Source organism: Phascolarctos cinereus, unplaced genomic scaffold, assembly GCF_003287225.1.
Source record: "Phascolarctos cinereus isolate Bilbo 61053 unplaced genomic scaffold, phaCin_HiC Scaffold_1;HRSCAF=81, whole genome shotgun sequence".
Taxonomy (NCBI): domain Eukaryota; kingdom Metazoa; phylum Chordata; class Mammalia; order Diprotodontia; family Phascolarctidae; genus Phascolarctos; species Phascolarctos cinereus.
Window position 1 is genome coordinate 249,478,140 of NW_027555514.1, and position 22,357 is coordinate 249,500,496.

The window sequence follows — 22,357 nt, forward strand, 5'->3', positions numbered from 1 at the left end:
CCACTTTTGCAGATAAAGAAATCAAGGCTGAGACATCACATGACTTTCTCAGTGTCAGGCAATAAGTGTCTGAGGCAGGACTCATTGGCAGATCTTCCTCACTTTATGCAACACTCCTTTTCTATTACAAGTCACATGGTTAACACAGAAACAAGATGCATTTGCAAGGAGGTACTTTGATTTCTGTTGGAGGCATCTCTCTGATAGCCCAGAAAGGTGATATACAATTTGCTTCATCCATCTCCCTATTGAGTATAAACTCCAACGAAGTCAATGATCTAAATAAATGTCTTATTATGGCAAAATGGTCTAAAAGCTCCTTTTGCGATGGAAAAAAATGAGAAATTATATTAGTCAGTGAATGGCTGACAAAAATTGTGGTATATAAACATGATGAAATATTATTGTGTCATAAATAACAAACATGAAAAATTCCAGGAAAGAAGAAGATACCTATGAAGTTGTGGAAGGCAAAATAAATAGAACCAAGAAAACAATGTATACCATTCACAATCATGTAAGTAGAATAGCTGTAAAAGGCAGCTGAAGTCAATTTAATTTCACATTGGTCATGAACAACATATGATATCATATGCTTCTTATCTATAACAGCCTGGGATGCCAGATATTTATAGTTGGCCCCGGTCACAGAGCCTCCATAAATGATCCTAGTAAATTTTGCTCTTGGTTCTGAGACATGGGTCTTAAGTGGGCCCCAAAGATACTTCTTGGGCCTACTGGGGTGACCTATCTTGCCAGTACCAGTGGTCTAGACTAGATTAGGACAATTTTGCTTCAATCCTTTTCATTATCTGCATGGCCTTGGTTTGTTTAACAACAACAACAACAACAATCTTAGTGATTCCAGCTTCTCATCCCTCTCCCTCATCCTTTCATCTTCACCAATGCAGGCAATCACCCCCCAAACCTCATGACATGGCATAGGATACTTTCTGCCTAATCACCTCATCTGATTCCTCCAAAATATGTCTCCTTTCATAGTATCCCAGGAAGACCCAGTTGGCCCAACAGCCCTTAATCCTAGCAGGGCTAATCTCTCTAGTACATGCTGCATTGGCCCCTTTGTAACAGCTACATCGATTTTTGTGTTCAATTTAAAGTCAAAGTAGAGAGAAGGGGTTCCACATACTACTTTTGTGTTAGTAAGCACTTTGGCCCCTTTGATAGCAATGATGAGATCTCATAAGCTCTTCTTGTCCATACTCTTCTTCTAATCCCCCCCCCCCCCACCCATGAGCAACTTCCTGGATGCCATGGAACCTGACATGGAACCTAGATTGAAGCCTCCTCAATAATGATCAGTAACTCTGAAGGACACTTAAGGTCAGGAGTAGAACACTCGACTTGCAATCTTGAAGGATCATACAGACTTAGAAGGGACCTCAGAGACCACTGAATCCAACACCTTCATTTAACAAATGAAAAAAACTGAGGTACAGGAAAGTAATATGACTTGCCCAAGATCACACAGCTACATATCTGATATGGGGTTGAGCCCAGGTATTCTTAACTTCAAGCCCAGTGTTTTATCCAGTATGTCATCACTGCTAATGGGAAAGACAACTCAGGTGACTGTTATCCCAGTTTTTGGAAAAGATAAATAAGGTAGAAACCTAAAATCAGAGAATTATGATTTTGACATGAAAGAATTAGAAATGAAAAAGAAAGAAATAACCACCAGCCGAGATAATTCACTAACAACAGTTCACGCCAGGCTGATTTTAGATGTTTTTGGACAGGACAGCTAGGTAGGTAGATTAGGACAGCACCATAGACATAGTTCTGTTTTTCTTGGATTATATGTGGCAAAGCCTCCCATGATATTCTTGTCTCATTCTAAAGTCAGGGAGAGAGGATAGCAGGAGGGCTAAATGGATTTGAAGTTGTGTGAATAGCTGGACTTAATAAGTGCTGATTGATCCAAGTTAAAATTTGAGGAAAATTTTCAGTAAAATACTCCATGTGACCTAGTTTGCCTTGGAATATTCAATACTTTAATCAATGATTTAGATCAAGGAATAGATGGTATGCTTTTCAAATTTGCAGACAACTTGCTATTTATCATACATGACTTTCCTCCTATCTCTGTGTCTTTGTACTTCATGTCTCCCAGGCCTGGTACTCTCTGTTGTCACCAACATGTCTTAGAATCCATGGATTACTTCAAGGTTCAGTTCAAATTCTACCTTCTGTAAAAGCACTTTCCTGGTCCTCTCAGCTGCTAGAGCTTTCCCCTCTAAAGTAACTTTCAATCTTCTCTGTTTGCATGTCCCATATACCTATTTATGGATATCCTGTCTTCCTCTTAGAACGCAAGATTCACAAGGACAAGGAATATGTGTGGTTTTTTTTGCTTTAAAAAAAATCCTTGGCGTCTAGCATAGTATTAGTACAAATAAGAGCTCACTATATGCTTGTTGAGACCTACAGCATGACACTGAGGGAAAAAAAAAAGAAATCTAATTCACTGGATGGCACTATTTTTGTAGACAAGTATGATATACCTGAAAGAAGATAGAGGGGAGAGGATGGAATAAGCACTTTTATAGCACCTACTATGTGCCAGGCAACTGTGTTAAGAACTTTTTTTTACAAATATGTGATTTCCTCTTCATAGCAACCCTGTGAGGTAGGTGCTGTTATTATCCCCATTTTACAGTAGAAGAAACTGAGGCAAACAGAGATTAAACTAATTGCCCAGGGTCACACTACTAGTAAGTGCCAAAGATTGGATTTTAACTCAGTTTTTTTTTCTTTTACTCCAACCCCAGAACTCTATTCAATGCTTCACCTAGCTACCTCTGAAAGAGTGTTGGTCATAGACTCAAAAAAGGACTTTGTTTTAATTCTTTCTACAACCTTTACTAGCTATGTGACCATGAGATAACCACAAAACCTTTTAATCCTCATTTTCCCTTATATTAAAATCAATGTAATAAGACTTGTAGCACCATGGAACTCACAGGGTTGTAAGGCTAGAATGAGATAATATTAGTAGAGTAAAATGCTTTACAAACTTCTAAGTTCTATGTAAATGTCAGCTACTATTAAAAGAGATATGACCTGGATAAAAAAGCAGTCAATTGGTTTCTTGCACTGGTTGTTTGACCATAACCAAAGAATACTTATTAATGGATTGTTGTCAATGTAGAGAGAGCTCTATAATGGAGTACCCACAAGATGCTGTCCTTACTTCTGTTCCACTCAACATTTTTATCAATGATTTCTCTAAATAAGTAGATGGCATGCTTATCAAATTTGAGAATAACATTAAGCTGGCAGGGGTAGGTTATACATTGGGTGACAGATTGTAATTCTTGAAGGTAATTGGCAAATTAGGCAGTGGGATGAAATTTACAAGATGAAATTTAATAGGGATCCATATGAAGTTCCGCTGTCCTCTGTCCTTATCAGAGCAAATTTTCGATATTGAGTGTAATTCTTGGCAAGACTTTTGAGAGAGGATATTGGAAAATTGGAACATTGCCATAAGAGAATGACCAGAAGTTATGAAAGGATTATGGTCTGTAAGGAGATATTGAAGGAACTTGAAACATTTAACCTAAAGAGCCTAAAGGAAAGTTGGTGAATATCCTTATCACTGGCCATCAAAGGCTCTTAAGGATATTGTAAGCAGAATTTATAATTTGGGTAAGGTTTTAACTAGATGTCCCTTGAAGTACTATGTTTTTAAGATCCTATGATCCTAAAAACCTATGTTCTCTAATTAGTTGGGTAAAGGAGAGCATGTTGTTTTCCTTGCACTAATCCAATGCCCTTTCTAGAGCCATAGAAAGGATTAGTTGTTATTATTTATTTCAATAAGTTCATGAGTTCAGGGAAGATTCTAGTAGAGGCATCATAAAACAGCTAGAGATTATTTGAATTCTGAGAAAGCTATTTCTATAAATGATATTTGGCCACTATAAAATATAACCATTTAGAGTTCTATTTCTCAACTTCTGTGTTCATGACCTTCCATCTCAGTAAGGCTTCCTTTCTGTCATGCATGCCAATAAATTACTATGCCACTAGAGAATACATCTTTGACCCAATTATCAGTAAGTGCCAGGTCATCTTAATTGGGAGGCTGAATCTTGGTCTTCTTATCTGTTTTTAGGGGAAATCAAAATATAGTTTTTCATTGTGTTCCACAGATTGCTGAAAGTGATGACTTCATTAATTTAAAAAAACAGGCACTAACAAAATCTTGGATCATGTTAATGTTAACCCACTTCCATTTCCTGGCCTTCTGGAATATGGGAATTATATTTTATCAGAATATTCTCCAAATGAGATTTTGTGTAGTTCAAGGGAAATAATCAACAGATTACAATGAAAGCTAATCTATGCAAAACATGTTGTGATTTCATCAATGTAGGGAATTTCCTCCAACTTATGAATGGCTTATGACATAAATTCTTGGTTTGTTTGTTTGTTTTTGGCTAGGCAATGGGCTTAAGTGACTTACCCAGGGTCACACAGCTGGTAAATGTCAAGTGTCTGAGGCCAGATTTGAACTCAGGTCCTCCTGACTCCAAGGCTGAAGCTTTCTCCACTGTGCCACCTAGCCGCCCCTTATGACATAAATTCTTGAGAATTGCTCACAACACAGAGATTACGTGATTTGTCCATGATCATTTAGCTAGCAAATGCAAATGTATTATTTGAACCTACTCCTTCCTGACACCACCCCTAGTACTCTATACACTATACCACTCTATAACTCTAAAACATGAAAACATTTAAGGTATTTGTGTGATTTGGTAAAGCTGAGTAATACAAATGAGTTCAAGGCAATTATCATGGATATAGTGACCCTGGGCAAATTACTTAACACCATTTGCCTCCGTTTCCTCATCTATAAAATGAGTTAGAGAAGGAAATGACAAACTACTTCAGTAACTTTGCCCAGAAAACCCTAAATGGGGTCACAAAAAGTTGGACATGACTGGAATGACCAAAAGACAAATCACTTACATAAAAAGTCAGGCTGTGAGGTATACTTGAAATAACACTGGACTGAGAGTTAACAATAATTTATTCAGTGGGTAATTTGGAGGAGTCTAGAGAACCTTGCTATTTTGACAAAATCTCTCATCCATTTGGACTTTACTTAAAACTTCCTCTATGACAATGCTGAACATCTTTGGTGGGCACTACTTTCTATCTTATGCCCTCTCTTTTATGACTTGTTTACTATTGAAAATAAGAGGATCATTCAATCTATCAATCAATCAACGGTCTTTATTAAGTGCCTACCCTATACCAGTCACTGTTGTAGGAGCTGGAAGTCTATTAGCTACCCTCGAGAAACTTACATTCTATCAAACAGAGTAGTGGTAGTCATTTTTTTCATATAATAAAACATTTCAAAACAATTAGAGCTATCCAAAAGTGGAATGGGCTTTCTCAAGAAGTTCTAATTTCCCTGTCACTAGGGTCTTCAAGAAGAGAATAAACAAACCCTTGACAGTGGTGTTATAGAAGAGATTCCTATTTGGCTATATATTTGGGTTAGAGTCATTAGACCAGAGTTACTTAAACTGGGGATCTGTGGTCTCTTTAGAGGTCATTGGACAGATTTCAGAGAGTTTTTGAATTTATTTTTTTCATATTTTGACAGTCGTATTTCAACATATTTGATTTTCTTTGTAATCCCATTCAATTTGATGTGTATTAAACATTATTTTTAAAAGGAGATCATGGGCTTCACTATACTGTCAGAGGGGTCCATGACCCAAAAAAATGATTAAGAACACTTGTATCACCTGGTCTTTTATTTATTAAAAACTTTTAAATTTTACAGTTCACATAATTTTCCTAATGCACAGCTCTGATAAAATGATTCCCTTGGCTGTTCATTTACCTATCATCCATTGCTCCTTCTTCCCAAATCAAGACTCTTCTTATATACTAGTCTTAAGTTACTTTCATGGCTGTCTCTGATACTACCTAATGACCTAACTGTTAATCTGTCCTGGCTAGATATTATATCTTTCAGGCCTCTCTGATCTTATTCAGATCCTCATCTTTGGTTTTCTTGACTTTTCTTATGCCATTGTTATATAAGACTTCATAAAATACCTCTTCTTAAGATTTTCTGCTTCTTCATTTTTTTTTTGTCCTGGCTTCCATATTCTCCTTACTCCTTAGCTTCTTCCCATACTGGCACTTGGTTCTGATTAATGACTGATCTTTAATATATCATTTTGATATGTCTATCTCGAAACGGCCTGACCTATCTGTCCAGTATCCCAAACCTGACTCTGACTTGATATCTACCTATTTTTCCAGATTTTGCTATCTTTTCCTTTATCTCATAGGTTCCCAAAGTGGGTGATACCACCCCCTAAGGGATGCTGAAACAATCTGGGGGGCATTAGTAGCTTTGGGAACAAATGAGGGTCACTGAATAAAAATAAGAGGGCAGAGGCATAAGAAGAGAAAATATGAAAATTTTGAAAAACCATTTGTACATGTTTCATATGTTGTGTAACAGAGTTAGTCATAGTATTTACATTATTTTTCAAATAAACACACAAAATGCAAGTTTTATCTCCTCAGTGCTCAAGTCCACTGACAGATCTTAACAAGCAAGTATTGGCAGGTGAGCATATCATGCATTGTCAGGAAGTGCAGAATGCAGTGGCGGGAGTATATGCATGTAATGACTTGTTTACAATATGATACTCATGGTTACATGATGCAATATTGCATCATCAAAATTTCAATGCAGGAAAAATCCCCATAAATTTGCAATAAATTATTAAATTTAAGATGTGTCATTTAAATACATACATATATATATATGTATATATGTATACACACACACACACATATGTATTTGAAATGGTGCAAATTTCAAAAATGTTAAAGGGTTAAAAAATAGATTTCTGGGGGGTGGAAACTGAGTAACATTTTTTCCTTGAAAAGGGGGTGGTAGGCCAAATAAATTTGGGAACCTCTGTTCTATCTCAATGACCTTTGTTGCATTAGAATCTGCTTTTTACCTATCAGGGTTAATAGTGGGTCAGGCAAAGGACAAAGTTGATAGGTGGTAAGGCTCTATAAGAAAAGTCTATAATGTAGTTAAGGGTATGTGATTTTGACTTAGAGATTGCATTATTGAGACTTTACCCTAAATATCAGAAACGGTAAAAAATGGACTTTTCCATGTAATAACATTCATAATCAATTTTATAATAGCACAAAAGTTGTACAACCAATATTTAAAGAATAGCACATTAATAAAACATTATGAGATGAGTAAAATGACAAATGTGATAAGTACAAGGAAATACATAAAGACCTACAAAGTGATACAAAGAAAAATAATAAGAACTAAAGGCACATATAATACTGTATAAATGAGGAAGGTATGTCCAGAATGAGATTATTAAGATTCTGCTAACTCTATCTTTTCCTTAATGAGGTGTCAAATTAATTTGATTAAGAATGAACTTGCTCAGCACTAGGACACGCTCTTTCACACTGAAGATAACTGACTGATACACAGTAAGTTCATACACAAGGGACATACTCTTGGACTTAGCTTTTATTCAACACTGACTATGTACGAAGCACTATACTAAATTTTGAAAATATAAATATAAAAGGAATATAGTCCTTGCTCCCCAAAAGCTTACATTACACATGGAGAGATAACATATATGGACAGTTTCAGCAGTACGTCAGATGGAAAGATGTTATGGTTCTTAGAATACAGTGGAAAACAGATGATAATGCCTCTTCTTTGATATCATTTCCACTGATAACACCATGGCAAATTCTGACATTGGACCATTGGACAGTGCTGCAGACTCTGATGACAAGAACTTTCCTTTCTGGGTCCTCAATTGATATATCTGTAACACCTGCAAGAGCACATCCCAGGTCAGGTCTCCACAGGGGTTGCATCTCAAAATAATGGCTACAGATAGTAGGCTGGAATCATTGCTACAACAAAAGCTTTTGGGTTCAGAATCCTGAGCTATCTCCACCAGGGTCTGAGGGAAGATAATAGTGAAGGTGGCAATGGTGGGTTGATAGGCCTGGTGCATACTGCCTATTGTCTCTTCCTCATTGTACCTTGTTGCTTCAGCCAGTCTGGCTGCCCTGTGAGTGGCAATTGCTGGGAATGGTTGGACCCTTCTCCATAGAAGTACCACACCCCAAATGATAGAAGTTATCTTTTTCTTTTTTTTCCTTTTTAAAATTTTTTTTATTTTACATTTAAATTGTTTTCTCTTTCAAATATAAATTTATTTATTTTCAGTTTTCAATATTCACTTCCACAAGTTTTTGAGTTCCAAATTTCTCACCCCTTCCCCCTTCCCAAGATGGCATGCATTCTGAATACCCCTTCCCCTGGTCGGCCTTCACTTCTATCTCTCCCCCCTCCCTTTCCTTATTCCTTTCCCCTTCTATTTTCCTATAGAGCAGGATAGACTTCTGTACCCCCATTTCCTGTATTTGTTATTTCCCAGTTGCATGTGAAAACATTTTTTTAAGACATGTGTTTTTAAAACTTTGAGTTCCGAATTTTCTCCCTTCCTCCCTCCCCACCCACCCTCATTGAAAAGGCAATCAACTCAATATAGGTTGTACATGTGCAGTTATGCAAAATACTTCCTTAGTAGACATGTTGTGAAAAACTAACTCTATTTCCCTTAATCCTATCCTGCCCTCCCATCTATTCTATTCTTTCTTTTGACCCTGTCCTCCTCAGAAGTATTTACTTCTGATTACTCCCTTTCCCAATCTGCCCTCCTCTCTATCACCCCCATGCTCTCTTGTCCCCTTCTCCCCCTATTTTCCTGTAGGGTAACACAAATTTCCATACCCAATTGAATGTGTATGTTATTCCCTCCTTAAGCCAAATCCTATGAGAATAAGATTCCTCATTCCCTCTCACCTTCCCCTGTTTCCCCTCCACTGTGAGAGACTTTTCTTTTCTTTTTTTTTGTAGATAATTTACCCCATTCTACCTCTCCCTTTCTTCTCCGAGTATAACCTCTCTCATCCCTTAATTTTATTCTCCAGATATGACCCCTTAATCTTCAACTCCCTGTGCCCTCTATCTATCTATTATACATACATAAATTTTTTTCCTTCAACTACCCTAATACTGACAATTCTCATGAGTTACAAATATCATCTTTCCATGCAGGAATGTAAACAGTTCAATCTTAATAAGTCTCTTATGATTTCTCTTTCCTGTTTACCTCTTCATGTTCCACTGGAGTCCTGTATTTGAAAGTCAAATTTTCTGTTTAGCTCTGGTCTTTTCATCAGGAATGCTTGAAAGTCCTCTATTTCACTGAATGACCATTTTTTTCTCCTGAAGGATTATACTCAGTTTTGCTGGGTAGGTGATTCTTGGTTGTAATCCTATCTCCTTTGCCCTCTGGAATATTATATTCCATGCCCTGTGGTCCTTTAATGTAGAAGCTGCTAAATCTTGTGTTATCCTGATTGTGTTTCCACAGTACTTGAATTGTTTCCTTCTGGCAGCTTGTAATATTTTCTCCTTGACCTGGGAACTCTGGAATTTGGCTACAATATTCCTAGGAGTTTTCCTTTGGGGATCTCTTTCAGGAGGAGATCTGTGGATTCTTTCAATTTCTATTTTGCCCTCTGGTTCTAAATATCAGGGCAGTTTTCCTTGATAATTTCTTGAAAGATGATGTCTAGGCTCTTTTTTGATCATGGCTTTCAGATAGTCCAATAATTTTTAAATTCTCTCTCCTGGATCTATTTTCCAGGTCAGTTGTTTTTCCAATGAGATATTTCACATTGTTTTCTAATTTTTCATTCTTTTGGATTTGTTTTACAGTGTCTTGATTTCTCATAAAGTCACTGTCTTCCAATTGCTCTATTCTAATTTTTAAGGAAGTATTTTCTTCAGTAATCTTTTGGACTTCCTTTTCCATTTGGCCAATTTTTCTTTTTAGGGCATTTTTCTCCTCATTGGCTTTTTGGACCTCTTTTGCCATTTGGGTTAGGCTGTTTTTTAAGGTGTTATTTTCTTCAGTAGCTGTTGACTTGTTTTTCATGATTTTCTTGCATCACTCTCATTTCTCTTCCCAGTTTTTCCTCTACTTCCCTTACTTGCTTCTCAAAATCCCTTCTGAGCTCTTCCAAGGCCGGGGACTGATTCATATTTTTCTTGGAGACTTTGGATGTAGGAGCTTTGATTTTGTTGTCTTCTGGTTGTATATTTTGATCTTCTTTGTCACCAAAGTAAGATAATATAGTCTGACTCTTTTTGCGCTGTTTGCTCATGATCCCAGTCAATTACTTGAGTTTTAAACTCTTTGTTAAGGTAAGAGTCTGCTTCCAATGTGGAGAATGTATTGTCCTAAGCTTCAGGGGTTTGTATAGCTGTTTTCAGAGATACTTGTAGGGACTTGTAAATTTTCCATTCTTCCAAGGTGGTATGATAAGGGGCCAGGTGTTTACTCCTTTCCTGGCCTGTGACCACAAGTATTCCTTTCTGTCCTGGAACTGTGAGGAGGGGCTCCTCTCTACAGCCACTACAAGCTCCACCACGCCAGCTCTCCTCCTCACCCCAGCACTGCCGCCCAGAACTGTGACCCAGATCCAAACAGGGCTAAAGCAAGAGATTCCTGCCTCAGCACTGGCAAACAGATCCCTGCAGTCCCTGTCTGATCAGCCACTGGATTCCCCCTCAGTCTGTGGGCCAGAAGCTCAGGAAGCAGCTGCCTCACCCAGGGCCACGCTCTTGGGGAATGGAGCTGAGACCCCGCCTTCCTTTCTGACCACCGACAGAAACAGACCTTTCCCACTGACCTTCTATGTTGTCTTGGCATTCATGGATTGAGAAGTCTGGAAATCTCCACAGCTGCCCACAATTCAGTCCTCTGAGGCCTGCTCCAGGTTTGCTACAGCCTGCGCGCCCACGCTGCGCTCCCAGCCCGGCCCAATACACCTTTCTGATTAATCATCCAGGTTGTCTTGGGCTGGAAATTTGTTTCACTCTGTCTTTTTGTGGGTTCTGCTGCTTCAGAATTTGTTTAGAGCCATTTTTTATGGGTATTTTGAGGGGTTTGGGGGACAGCTCAAGCAAGTCACTGCTTTCTCTCTGCCATCTTGGCTCTGCCCCCCCCCAAATGATGGAAGCTATGAGGGCTAAGCTGCAAGCAAGCCCAATGGGAATAGGATTAGACATCTGTATAGGTTCTTATATTCAAGTAAAACTCATAAAATTTATTTTTATAATGGATAAAATTGGTTAATTAATTTGATAATTTCTGATGAAATTTATTTTTCTGGTTTAGCACTATCATATAAATATATGTCTCAACATCATCATTTTCTAACATCTATAGAAAGAAAAAAACTATGGACAAATTCATTTAATAAGTCATTTACCAAATGCCTATTATTTGAAATTCTAGAAGGTAAGTGGGATAGGAAAATCAAAAGTATAGGATTTTTGCCCACAAGAAGCTGATAATCTAGTGAAGGAGAAAAGGCAAAAACCCAAATAATGACAAAACAGAGCCAATGAAAAAGAGAGGCCCAAAAACACTGTGAAAGTTCAGGTACCGACTTCCAAAAGGAGGAATGAAGGTAGACTTCATGAGGGAGGGGTCATTTGAGCAGGGCAAGAACTGAACAAATAGAGATAAAGACATTCTAGACACAGAAATTCAAAGCACAAAGGCAAGAAAATATGGAACAATAATTAAGAAACACTAAGTGACCCACTTTGCTTAGAGCATACTGTACTTGAAAAGAAATGTGAGGTAAGGCTGGAGAGATATGGTGGACTCTATTTATGGCATTTTTTTTTTTTTGCTTTTTGGTGGGGCAAACTGGGTTAAGTGACTTTCCCAGGGTCACACAGCTAGTCAGTGTCAAGTGTCCAATGCCAGATTCGAACTCAGGTCCTCCTGACTCCAAGGCTGGAGCTCTATTCACTGTGCCATCCAGACCTTGAATATCATATTAAATAGCTTGAACTTTATTGGCTGTGTACAATAGGGATCTGTTAAATATTTTTGAGTGGAGGAGACACATAAATCATCACTGTGTATTAGAAAGCTAATTCTATTCTATAGGACCTACTAAAAGAAGAAGTCTATTTCAGTGGTTCTATTGCAGTGGTCCAGATGAGATATAATGATAATCTGAATCAGGATCAGGACATGGGAATTATATGGAGAGGAGGGGGATATAAGACATTACAGTATAAGGAAAGATAACTGATTTAATAGTAAGGTTGAAGCAGAGAAGGATAATTCCCTTAGAAACCACGTAAGTGCTGCTTCTAGGTTAACAAGTCTATCGATAATCATTTATTAAGTGATTTCTATTTGCCAGACACTAGGAATATGAATTCAGGAAAAAAAATAAATCAAACAAATAAATAAATTCCAAAGAATACCACAAATAGAAACCTGCTTTTACTTACTAAAGGCATATATAAAAGACAGAAGCTCCTACATAAACAATTAGCTTTGGGCAAAGAATCATAAACATAAATGTAATTATGCCTTTGCTCAGTTCCTTTTATCCTTATAGGTATTACCCATGCCTCAACTGTGACATTTACACAGTTTTACGCAGTAGATCTAGCAAAGAGCTCCTTGTGTTTTCTGTTCATATTGAAGAGAGCACCTACAAATGCATAGAGTAAACTCCCTGTTCTCTTAGGGAAGGAATTGATGCTGGCTGGTTAAATAAATCTCTGCTTTTTCCTTCATATCACTCATCCTCACAATTACAAGAGAATGATTGTGACTACTCCAGGCATGTATCTCAAGTTAAATATACTGCACCATATTGTTCATTCATTGTTAACTAGGGCAGTATAAAACAGTATTACTACTCTTCCCTTGAGATTCTTGTGAAAGTTGAATGTATATTTCATGAGGTTATTCCAGTAAACTATAGACACACATGTAAATAAAACAAGAGGCAAACTTGACAGGGGATCGAGGCTATGGCAATCATTAGATTCGTCTACTGCGGTTTCTTCAATAGCAATGGTTTCATTAAAATGCCGTCCTTCACCAGGCAAGATGCTATATATCTGGTACCAGGGAGGCTGAGACTGGTGGATCTTTAGAGCTCAGAAGTTCTGAGTCGCAGTAGGCTAAGCCGATACGTTTCTACATTGTCAGATAGAAATGTGGTACTCCCTTGGGAATAGGAGGAGGTTACTAGATAGCCCAGGGAGGGGGGTAAAGTAGCTCATGTCAAAAAAGAGATAAAGAGGCCAAGTCTTGTCAAGGCAAGGCAAAGCATGGCAAGAAAAGAAAAGTAGTGGAGAGCAGAAGACATGCAAAAAAAGGGAAGGTAGCAGGGAACAGAGGAGATGAAAGGGAAAAGGAGAATAAAAAAGGAGAGAAGAGGAAGGAGAGAAGAAGAGAGAGTAAAAGAAATGGAGAAGGGAAGGGGTGAATGGGGAAAGGAAAGGACAGGAGAGCAGAATCTTCCATGTTTCAGCATTTCCTATTTTGAGACTGTTTTGCTTATAGAAGGTGCAGCTGAATATGTGCTAAATTAAATTATTAAACAGCATACAATTGGGCTTTGCTTTATCTAACAAACACCACAAAAGAAAGTACTAAGGAGCTGATCTAAGCTTCATGGTATCACCCCACTCTATCTTGATTGTACTCTGGCTGAGGTATTACATTCAGGTTTGGGCTTTACATTTTAGGAAGGGGATTGCTGGAGAGTCAATGTGACATAGTGGATAGGATTGACCTTGAATTCAGAAAGACCTGGGTTCAAGTCTGGCCCATGACTCATAGTGGCCTGTGTGACATTGAGAAAGACACTTAACCTCTCTGGGTTTCAATTTCTTCATCTGTAAAATGGACTTAATCACTCCTTGTTACACAGGGCTTTTCCGAGGATTAAATGAGATTGTGCCTACAAACTCTTTTGAAAATGACTATTATTACTAATGGTAATGGTAGTATTTATCTTCCCAATGGCCCAGGCAACTCTCTCAGACAAAAAGTTACATAGCAGGTGCTGACTTGTAGTGTAGAATTCAATTGGACACTATCTTCTCTCCTTGAATATATCACTACCTTGTTCCAGGCCAATGGTACCTTGTCAAATCCCAATCCAGGATTACTTTTATCATTTACCTCCTCCACACCAACTCATGTGTTATTGAAAAGAGGGGGCAAAGCCTATAAAATCATGGTGACTTCATCCGTAATCAGTTGTTTTCTAGCTAATCTCAGCTGAGATTTTACCATAGCAAGGTAATCTTACCTAATTCTCCCAAACTGATTCTATAAGATAGGGAACAATTCCCTTCACCCAGCAACTTCTGAACCTTTTCTTTACCTTTCAAGCCTCCTATGTCATTTCCTCCCCTCATCCTCTCTACTGAGGACTCGCCTTCTATTTTCCTGAAAAAAGGCCATTCACTGTATGAATTCCTCCTCATCTCTCATTCCTCTGAAAAGATTTCACATTGTCTCCACTTTCTCTCCAGTCTCTGATAAAGTAACCCTCCTACTTGCTTCTCTACACTTACCTTTGATACTCTCCCCAGGCATGTTCTCTGGGAGATTTTCCCCCACCATTATCTTCTCTTGCTTTCTTGCTTTCCTTCCTCCTTCCTTCTTTTCTCCCTTTCTCCCTTTGTCTCTGTCTCTCCACTTGTTTGCTCTTTTTCTGTCTATCTGTCCTCTCTCTCTCTCTCTCTCTCTCTCTCTCTCTCTCTCTCTCTCTCTCTCTCTCTCTCTCTGTCTCCTTATTTACTGATATCTTTTTGGCTAGCTAAAAACATATCCAACTCTCCTTTACCCTTAAAAAGAACCCTTACTAGATCCTATCATACCTGCTACATATCATCCTATATCTCTTCTCTCTACCACTACATGCCCTGAGAAAGTTAACTACACTTGGTGCCTCTATTCAGTCGGTCTCTTGTAAATCCTCTGAAATATGGCTTCCAGCTTCATCATCCAAATGCAGTTGCTCTCTCCAAAATTGAAAATCACATCTTCGTGATGAAATGACTTCTTGGTCCTAATCCCTTTTGACCTCTCTGCAAAACTATACTCTGGGGCCCACCTGTATATTCCCTCTTTTACAAGTTTTTGCAGCTCTCTTCTCTCTCGGTTTACCTCCTATGTGCCTGATCACTCCACAGTTTCTTTTTTGCTGGAAATTTAACCACTAATTGTAGGTGTCCCCCAAGTCTCTGTCCTGGGCCCTCTTCTTTCTCTTTCTTTCAACATTCTCTTACTTGGAGATCTCACAAACTCCCCTAATTTTAACAATCATTTCTATACAAATAATTCCCAGATCTATTTTCCTAGACCTAGTCTCTATCCTGAACTCCAGTCCTACAGCACAAGCTACTTGTTGCTCATTTTAAACTGGACATCCTGTAGGCAGCTCAAACTCAAGATGTTTTTGAAATTATCTACCCCCTCCCCAAATCTCCACTCTTCTAAACTTCTCTATTACTGTCAAGGGCACCATCATCTTTCCAGTTACTAAAGTTTTTAACTTCAGTATCATATTCAACTATTCACCCATTCACCCCACATCTCCAATCAGTTGCCCAATCTTGCAATTTCTTTCTCTACAACATCAAGCTATACCTTTTCTTCCCTCCACTCACAGCCACCACCCCAGTTAGGCCTTCTAACTTGGACTATTACAGTAGCCTTCAAACTGGCTTTCCTTCCTCAAGTCTATTCCCACTTTCATTGACCCTCCACTCAGTTACCAAAATGATTTTTCTAATGTCTAAGTTTGACCATTTCATGTCCCCTCATCACCTACCTTTCCCTCAATAAACATCAGTCTCTCCCTGTCATCTCCAAGGCCCAAAGTAAAACCCTGTTTGGCATTTAAAACTCTTCACCAGCTAGCACTTCCAAACTTTTCTAATCTTATCTACTTTACCACAGGTTCCAGCCATATTGAAATTCCTGTTCCTTGTATGAATGGAATTATGATTTTCATGTTAATTGATATATGTGTAGTGAATATACTAATAATTTAAACACTTCTGACACCAATTAATGTTAACAAGATTTTACTGAGCCAGTCTCTAACCCGAGAATGACGAAACAGCAGGCCAAAGACAAAGTGCCAGTAACCAAGTAAAGGTTTAATTAATTAGTTTCATTATGAGGAACAGATTTGCAAATCGGGAATTCTTCTGATCAGAATTCCACTTTGCTGTAGTGAAGGCAGAGATTTATACATAAATCACAAGTGGGAAGGGAGGGGATGGTGGATTACAAACAATCATTTCCCAGGGCCTGAGTGGTTTCCCACGACAAGCCTACAAGTGGAGGATAATACAATTCTGGAGTCAAATCTTCAGGGGTCATCACTTAATGGGTGAAGGGCCAGAGCTGTGATAGGAACGTTTCTACAGTTTTGATTTGCTTCATTTAAGGTACACAGGCACAAGAATGTGGTGATTGTGAGAGCATTGTCAAGGTTTTATTGATCATATCAAGCTGCACTGTGAGCTTCTGACTTGTAAGCCAGAAGAGGTAATTCTGAAAATCTAAATTATTAGTATATTCACAACTATATCATATAAATTAATATGAAAGTCAAAATTCCCTTCACACTTGCATATAAGCATTGAATGCCTCTGCATTTGCGTGGGTTATTTCCCATGTCTAGAATGTTCTCCTTCCCAACCTCTGACTCTTAGACTTTCTGGCTTCCTTTAAGTCTTAGCTTAAGGACCACCCCTTCCAAACTCTTCTTGGAGGGTTTTGCTGGTATCCCTAGCTGCTAGAATCACCTCTAATGTGACCTTCCACGTCTTGTATATTATGTTTTATTTATTCTCCATTAAAATGTAACCTCCTTGAGGGCAGGTACTATTTTTGGCTTTTTCTTTCTATCACTGACTAGCTTAATAAATGTTTGCTGTTTGACTGATTACTCTGAGCTGACAGAAGGAGTCTTCCTTGGCAGGAGTTCCTCGATGCCAATGAAATCACCGTTCTAGACCAACTCACAAACTGTCAAACTGGGGAATCTGTAGAGTATAGAACACAGTGGGCTTGCTGAGAACAGAAGTACTTGCATTCAAGTCTTGATTCTGACTTGTCATTGTCATTCTTGATGACTGTGGGCAAAATCCTTAACCTTTCCATGTTTCCAAGCAACCCTCTAAACCTATAAGTTACTAGAGATATTCATCGGTGGAGGAAGTATTCATTCTAGCGTTGCTATACCATGTGCACCTATGAAATCATATGTCCAAACTTCACCCCAACTCCTGCTCCTCAAATATATATGTCTGTGTGTATATGCATATATACATATGTGTGTACATATGTGTGCATATGTATGTGTGTGTATGTGTATGTATATGTATATATAAGTGTGTGTGTGTCCAGAGTAGTACTACCAAGATAATTAGAGATGTAAAGATCAAATCACAGAAGGACTGGTTAAAGGAAGTTAGGATTCTTAGTAAGAAGAAGATGAGATTTCTGGGAGTCCTAGGAATTACCTTAAATTATCTGAGTGATTGTCATGTCACTGTTACTCTGCTTGGCCTCAGGGGGCAGAATGAGGTGAAAGTTGCTAAGAGGTGGCTTGAATCTCGATGTAAAGAAAGTCATCCTAAATACTAGGGATAGCAGAAAGTGGAATGAGCTGCCTCAGGAGGCTCTGGCTGTCCCAGGCTTCGTAGTCTTTACGATGGAACTGGATGGCCGCTTGACGGAGATGATAGACAGGGGATTCTTGGGCAGGTAGGAAATGAACTGGATGACCCTTGCAGTGATCTTTTCCATTGCTGACATTCTGTGATGCAGAAGAAAGAAGCAGTACTTGGAACATTTAAGGCATTCACCTGGCAAGTCAGATAATTCCAGTTTTTCATAATACTGAATTCAAATCATGCCTTCTTTATTTTTATCGCATTTTCTCCCTCTGTGGAACCATTCATTTTTTTCTATCTTATCTTAATCACTTCAGAAACACAACTCACTGCTATTCTTGACACTAAGCTACTTTTGCACTTGGCAACATTTTCAAATGACTAATTGCTGAGCCAGATTCTCCTCCCCCTCTACCCCGCACCGGGAGGTATACTAAGAATAAATTAGTCATTTTTGGAAACTGCATGAATTAGGGCGGTGCTTTTGACCTTTTTCTTTCTGGGTCACATTTGAAAATGTTAATTTGCCAGAGCAGAACACTGGTAAATAGACCGAGAAGTATGAGATAGGCACTCTATCCAGTTGGCCTGAAAGATCCTTTGCTGGGGAGCTAGCCCCAACTAACACTACAGGCCACCCCCAGATCTTCATAGTTAGAGATGACTGCTGATCCTTTTACTAGCAAATTCCTTTGGACAGTTGCATCCTGAAGTGCAATGTTTTACTGGGAATTTAACCATTTTGTACTTTCACTATTAATTATATTTTATTGTATTAAGTATGCTTTCAATAAATGTACTAAATATATTATATCTTCTCCATTTCCCAAATCCTCAGCATCATACTTAGAGGTAGGAGGTGGACTTTGGGTTTCACTGGAGGAGGTAACTCCTAGAGGCAGTTGGTGGCATAGTAGATGGAGGACTGGGTTTGAAGTCAGCAAGGCTGAGTTCAAATCCTTGTACTAGTTCTGGGACCAAGGGTAAGTAACTTAACCTTCCCTTTCCTCCTCTATGTAATGAGAGAGTCAGATACAATGAGCTTTAATGTGACTTCTAGCTGCGAATCTCTGATTCTATCATCTCAGTGAGGAAACTCTCTCCATCAGTTCAAGCTGCCAGCTACTCTGAAATTTACAGTGTTAGCGAGTTACTCCTAGCACTAAGAGTTTAAGTAACTTGCCCATGGTCACCCAATCTCCACATATCACAGGTCCTACTTGATCCCTGAGCATTACGGCTCTAAGGTCAACTCTCTATCCACTATATCACACTGTCTCTCTTCATCACTTAATCCATTATAATTCACGGCTAGGTGAGACAGTGTACAGAGCTCTTGGCCTGAAGTCAAGAAGACTCAACTTCCTGAGTTCAAATCTAGCCTTTGACACTTATTAGCTGTGTGACCTTGGGTACTTCACCCTATTTGCCTCAGTTTCCCCATATGTAAATAAGTTGGACAGTGAAAGGGCAAACCACTCCAATATCTTTGCCAAGAAAGTCACGGACAGTCAGACATGACTGAAATGACCGAACAACAACAATATAACCTCCCATATACTGTACAACACAAATGCTTATTGATCTCTCCCTGATAATCAATGGTATTCTCATAAATAAATATTTATAATGGCATCTACCACATGCAGATGCATGTTAGGCTTTGATGATGTAATGAGGTATAAGATGGCACAAGGATCACCTGATAATGTATGATATGGCTTGACATATTGGAATTTTCCACACCCCAGGGAATCAGCAAGGATAGTGGATACAACTCTGGCCTTAGAGTTAAGAAGATCTTAGGTTCTAATGATGCCTGCGGAACTTGCTTGCAATGTGACCCAGCATGAGTCATGTAACATCTAAGTATCAGATTCCTCACAGGAAAAATCCTGGACATGTCTCTCAGGGTTGTTGTAAAGGCTAAAGGGTGGAAAGTGGACAAGTGGAAACCTTAAACATTATGTAAATATCAGCAATCATCATCATCTCATTATAGCCTAGAAACCACCCTGTGAGCTAAGCAAAGTGGGAGAGACAGTTATCACCCTTTTATACAGATTAAGCAACTGAGTCCCAGGTAATGGAATAACTTGATCAAGGTCATAAAGTTGGTAGATGGCAGAAGCAGATCTCAGACTCACCTCTGCTTGGTCTCATTTCTAGGAGTCTTTCTATCACTTTTATGACGGTATTTTGTCTGGTCAAAGGGAATCTAAACAAAAGGACAAAATATGAATGTCCTTGCCCTTTCATATAGTATGAGAATATTCCCTCCTTTGCCCTAGTTCTGGGCCTCCTGATTTGGTTTTTCTTTGGAGACACACTCACTCTCTCCAATAGCCTTTTTCTGCATCATGTCAATTTAGTGCACAGTGGTAGATTACTGAAAAAAAGCAGCCTGCTCTCATAATCATTTGTCAGCTGAGTCTTCCACAGGCCAAATCTATATTTTATGAATGATATAATTTATTATATACAATATTATATCTACGCACATATATTTATATTACCTATAAATACATTTGTATATGTACATGTATATAACCTATAGTATGCATATATGGACATATGTGGGCATACATTCATGTACAAGCATATGTGTATGTGTTTGCATGCACGTGTTTATATATTTTATTATTGTTGTTATTATTGTTCAGTTGTTTCATTTGTATCTGACTCTTTGTGACCGCATTTTTGGTTTTCTCGACCAGGATACTGGAGTGGTTTGCCCTTTCCTTCAATGGTTCATTTTACAGATGAGGAACTGAGCTAAGCAGGGTAAAGTGACTTTCCCAAGGTCACACAGCTAGTAAATGTCTGAGGCTGGATTTGAACCCATGAGGATGAGTCTTCCTGATTCCAAGCCCAGTGTTCCACCCACTGTGCCACCTAGCTGCCCCCATGTGTATATATACATGTGAATATATCCAATGCATATACATGCACATGTACATATTCATTAACATATACACACAGCCATTCCTTGGAGCATGTGAAGAGGTGTGTGAGCACCCTGTTCGCTGCAGGTAGACAACATTCGCTTTGGTCTCCTGCTTAAGTAAGTACAAGCTCATAAAAATCATAGATAACTCTGGACAGAGGGAAGGGAGAAAATTCACTCCCCACGTTCAAGAAATTTAGAGAAAAGCTGGCAGAATACCAGTTTCCATGTTCAAAAGAGGAAGAGAATGAGAGGTCGAGACTTCACTCTCTATTTAAAGAAGGCAGTTCTTTCTGATTCAATAGCCAAGCTTTTTGGACATACCTGTCCTCTCCCCTCTCCCATAGAGGCCAAAGGATCAACCAAAAACTTCCTGGCATATAGTAAGCACTTAATAAATGCTTTTTCATTCATTCATTAAGTGCTTTTTTATTCATTTTCTACAAAATTAATGAATAAATAAATAAGTGAAAAGTGCAAGTGCACGCATGTGTACACACACACATACATACAATTTTATACAATCTCATTATTTTAAAGGTTAGGCAATTGGCTCAATGTCACAAAGGTGTGTGTTGCATTTAGAATTAAATTCTGATATATTTAAATTTTATGAGTTAAGACAAGAAAATGTTGCAATTATATCAAAACAGGGAAAAGGATTATGAAAGGTATACCTTAATATCAACACTTGATTACAAATTATAAAGTATTGAGAAATATTTTCATAGTTTAGTTCAAATATGTTTAATATTTTGATATGTGAATGGATCCATGACTTCACTAGTGAGGACTCTCTTCACTGATAGAAACCACATCCTATTATCAAGCTTTTAAAGCCGGTTCTTATGCTGTTCATGGCTGTATGTAGAATCAAGGTGTTGTACAATTTCTTGTAAATACATATAATTATGCAACATAGCTGAGACGAAGCTTGACATAAGGCATAGGGAACAGGCTTTGGATTCAGGAAGACCTGGATTCAAGTCCTGACTTTGACACAAAGCAGTTGTTTGACTCTGGGAAAATCATTTAATCTCTCTGTGCCTCAGTTTCTCCATTTATAAATTGAGGGAATTGAACCTGATGGTCGCTAAGGTGTCTTTTAACTGTAAATCCTAAGGATGGATAAAATTTAAGAACTCAATAAAGAAAGATGGAGGAGTAGTAAGATGTTTATGTCTTCAAAAAACATTTCTGAGCTATCACTTCCAAATGTCAATGAGAATAAAGAAACTTATGAATGGGAGTACATTTATCAGATCCCCAGTAAGATAATACCATTATTTTCCCCTTTGTTTTTACTCAGAGCAAGTGTTATATTCTCTGGGAAGTATAACCTGTTGTGAAATGGAATAGATTTATTCTCCTCCATCCATTCTGATCTATGATCAGAGAGCCTGTGGGCCTGGAGTTCAAAACTATAGGCAAAAATGAGGTTAGGATGCATGCACGCAAACGTATTATACATACATACATACATACATACATACATACATATATAAATTATTATGGAGTTATTTATCAATATTGCCTTGGAGAATCATTTAGAAATTTAAACTCATTGTGTATAGGGATTGTTTCATTGTCTGTAATGGTGTCCCCTTGGCCTAGCATACAGTAGACACTTAAAAGTATGTATTAGTTAATGATGCATAAAAGGAATATGATACACTAGAAGGGATATAGGATTTATTGTTAAAAGATTCAAGTTCATATGTCATTTCCCCAGTAAC

General features: G+C 38.3%; 2 pseudogenes; one reads left to right on the forward strand and one right to left on the reverse strand.

Annotated features, from left to right (window-relative positions):
* Positions 1 to 409: 409 nt before the first annotated feature.
* Positions 410 to 1,276, reverse strand: LOC110213218 (triosephosphate isomerase pseudogene; annotated as a pseudogene).
* A 14,822-nt stretch (positions 1,277 to 16,098) lies between these two features.
* The window catches only part of LOC110213217 (origin recognition complex subunit 6-like), a 111,233-nt pseudogene continuing 104,974 nt past the window's right edge, over positions 16,099 to 22,357 (forward strand).